Source organism: Ipomoea nil, unplaced genomic scaffold, assembly GCF_001879475.1.
Source record: "Ipomoea nil cultivar Tokyo-kokei standard unplaced genomic scaffold, Asagao_1.1 scaffold1043, whole genome shotgun sequence".
NCBI lineage: Eukaryota > Viridiplantae > Streptophyta > Magnoliopsida > Solanales > Convolvulaceae > Ipomoea > Ipomoea nil.
In genome coordinates this window covers 10,525,254-10,529,172 of record NW_017617471.1, presented here as the reverse complement: position 1 = coordinate 10,529,172, position 3,919 = coordinate 10,525,254, and the positions used below count along the sequence as shown (strand labels likewise).

At 37.0% G+C, this 3,919-nt stretch overlaps 1 pseudogene; it reads right to left on the bottom strand.

Moving 5' to 3' along the window:
- Window positions 1-550: 550 nt before the first annotated feature.
- On the bottom strand, window positions 551-1,954 carry LOC109181251 (annotated as a pseudogene).
- Between the last annotated feature and the right edge of the window lie 1,965 nt (window positions 1,955-3,919).

Sequence of the window (3,919 nt, the reverse complement as noted above, 5' to 3'; positions counted from 1 at the left end):
TCTCCCGTTTGATATATTCATTTATTTCTAAAAATAGTATTTTTAAGAATGAGCTATATTTTTTTTATAAGAATAACAGTTATTCTGAGAAGGAAGAGTGATATAATATTAGGTTATTTTTGAGTTATCATAAATAGTTTATTTTTGTATTACTTAATTTTCACTTAACTTTTATTTATGTATGGATGGATGTAGGGGTGGAAATAGGTCAGACCGAGTCAGGCTTTATAAAATTAGGCCTGGGCTTGTTATGGAAATCTAAAGTCTGAACCTGGGCTTAAGTTTGTATGTCGACTTTTTTTAGATTCAAGCCTGAGCCTACAATTGGTCTGGCCTAGCCTGAAGCCTTTTTAAAAGCCTATTTGATATGTAGGCCTTTAAAAATGCTTCAAAATAAATTATAAATAGACTTTGAACTTATCTAAATAGGCTTTGAGCCTATTGAAGGCCTACATACATGTTAAAGCCTTTTAAAGCATACATGTAAAAAATATAAAAAGTGTACCTAATACAGTAAATCAGTAATAAATAACAGGCAATGCATTAGCACAACACAAGGAACAATCATATTAGACATGGATAAAAGGTGAACTACATGAACACAAACTACATATAGGAATACAAAATTTATAGATAATTTTGGGTTCCATTTTCAGTCTCAATTAACCTATATATGGAGATAATTAGGTGGATGTAAAATTGAAGTGAGCACAAGTTTTGTGATTGAAGAACCTTGGTGGGCTGAAACCCAACCTTGACCTAGCTAGATCAAATTCAAGAAGATGATCTTCCATCTGATGAACACCTATGATGATCAGAGCTCTAGGGCTCAATAACCCTCCATCAACAAAAGCTAGACATGAAACACCCTCTCGTGCTTGGACCATTGAGTTAGCCCCACCAATTGTCCACTTGGCCTGCATCATAAAATGAATTTTGGGAACATTTGATGATGTGAAGTTTTTGGTGTCAAAGCACAGCCCAAATGGTTCCACGGGCCGGACTTGTCGCACTCCAGACATCTCGTTCGCGAAAAGTTTAGAGAATATTTGGTATATAGACCGGTCCAGAATTGTGTAAGGGGTTGTAGTGCTAACAATGGCTTCAACACCACCACCACCAAAGCCCCTCTTTCTTGAGAAAATAGAGGGTTTGGAGATTGGGTTATTGTTGATCCTTATAGCCCTCACTTGTATGAAGTATTGGGCTTGTGAGTTTACATAGAGAGGAGTGTAGAGTGGAGATTGAGAAGCCCAAAGTCTTGGCTCCATTGCATTGATGACATTTCCAAACCAAATGGCTCCATTCTTAGCAGGAGAAGAGGTGAAGCACAAGGAGAATTGTGGGGAAAACCCAAAATGGGAAGACAATTGGTTGGGTAAAGAAACACTAAAATGGCCTAATCCAACTATCCCTTCAACATTCTGGGCAAGGGTCCTCTCAGAAGAGAAGAAGAAGCGCAAGCAAATAGAAAGTCAGGAACATCCACCCAAGCTTGATTGGTTATTGTTTGAATGGACAAAACATCCTTAGCCAGCTCCACAACTGCAGGCTTTTGAGTAAGGGGGTTTATCACTATGGCTGCACAAGTGTTGTTATGGCAGCCAGGCCTAGCAGCTTGAGCTGTGCATCTATGGCAGAAATGCACCCCGGCTCGGGCACAAACGGTGGAGTGGCAGAAAGGGGCCGTGTAGGTTGATGAAGAGTACCCACTCTCGCAGTTTACCTGCAAGAATTTGCCATTGAGATCAACCAGGAATGGCAGGGACAATTGGGGTGTTCTTTTTCGGATTTTCGAGACGTGGAGACCCGTGGCTGCGTCTTTTTGGACTGGCAAAACCAGGGCGTTAGGCCTGAAGGGAGGTCTAATGGCAATGCCTTCTTCTGAAGTTGCAATGGCAAGGTTGTTGAAGAAGATGATGATCACAACAGAAAGAAGAATAGAAGAATCCATTTTTGAATTGGTGATGACAAAATGGAAGGGGCAAAGGATTTATATATAGTGTGATTTGGTGGCATGTTTCATGCGTTGTTCTGTGGCTTTACAGGTTTGTTACCAAAAATGTTCAGTTTAGGCGCAGCAAAGGTTACGTGTTTGAGTTTGTAAAATGTGACTGATTTATCTTTTGTGCAAATTAAAGGAGAAAGAAAATACCATTTGGAAATGTATGTTTTTGCCTAAAATGGGATCGAGTGTTTGATAATCCTGGTTAACCATGTGTTTAAGGAATGTTAGTTTTTTAATTTGTATTTTAGTAGTGTCATTTACCATGTGTTTCCACATTACTAAATGACATCCGAAAATGCTTTTTACCACTTCCTCAATTTTCTTTGATGTGCGTGATTTGTAATCATTTAGTGTATGTTCATGAATTATTGACTAATCAAATCTATTTGTATTGAGAGATTAAAGTATACAATGCTCTAAAACTGATAACAGCATTTTCAACGGCCGTAGTTTTTGAGGAGTTTTTGGAGAAAAGTGGGAAAAAAACAATTGAAAAAAAATAGATTCGCGTCCGTTACCGCCCAGTTAGGTGCTGGGTTGCCCTCCACGCGACCAAGCCTGTCAGGATGTTTTGGCAGTTGTTATATTATAGACCGCGGTGCATAATCGATTATGCACCGCGGCCCATATACGGCGCCGTTTCTTTAAGTAAAGAAACGGCCCGCCGTTAGAGTTAACGGAGTCCGTTTGTTTGGTGTATTAAACACCAACTGACACTACAGTATATCCAAACCGATACTGCAGTTATATCAAAATGATACTGTAGTTATAGTGAAATGAAACTGCAGTGTATATAAACTGAAACTGAATAACATTTCACATATTTGAGTGTATATTGTACAATGAAGCTGCAATTATATCAAAATGATCATGTAGTTGTGTTTTAATAAAACTATAGTGTATATAAAATAAAATTAAATAACATTTTCACATATTTGAGTTTATAAATATCGAATGAAACTATAGTTATATCGAAATGAAACTGTAGTTGTGTTCAACTGAAACTGCAGTGTATACAAAATGACACTGAATAACAGAGTTACTTTTTGCAAAAAGGTGCGAAATGGCGGAAATAAACACTGTTAGTTTTCATTTAAAAAAAAAAGACGCGCGGTGCATAATCGATTATGCACCGCGGTGCATAATATAATTTGCCGATGTTTTGGTGCAGTGGGTCCCAATATTATGCCAAAAACCAAAGCATTGCAAGAAATTTTTTTTTCTCTCTCCTCACTCTCTCTCTCATCCACCTGAGATATGTTTTCTAAAAAATCTCACCAAAAATTACTGGTGCAGATGCTCTTACATCCTTCTAAATATTCTGTCAGACCGGATGTGCAAGCCATTGGATTGGGGATTAAATCTTTTAAGACAACATTAAAGTATCCAATTAAATAGTGTCACATTAGAAAATAAAATTAGGAGCAAAACTGTTGTATGAATGAGTAGCATTACTCGTATAAAAACATAAGTTTGGGTGAGAAAATTAAATATATTTTTTTATCACTATTTTGTTTCATATATATATATATATATATATATATATATATATATATATATATATAGAGGCGAGTTCAGGTGCGACGGTGTCTTACGGTGCGGCGATTTCTTACGGTGCGGCATCACCAATAGTTCAACAAATACGCACTATCAACGTTAGGAAAATACACCACAAAAAACAGAGTAAACAGAGCCCCGCATCACCAAACACACACCATTAGGTGTGAGTTATATGGTGTATTTTTTTGAGTTTGTTGTGTATTTTGTGATGTTTTATTGCATTTCATTGTGGTGAGTTCTTCTTACACTGTTGGTGCATATTGTTAACACTGTTGGTGTATTCTGGAATTCCCCACACTGTTGGTGTATTCTGAACTTTATTAAAATTATTTAAAAATTATTAAAAATGCC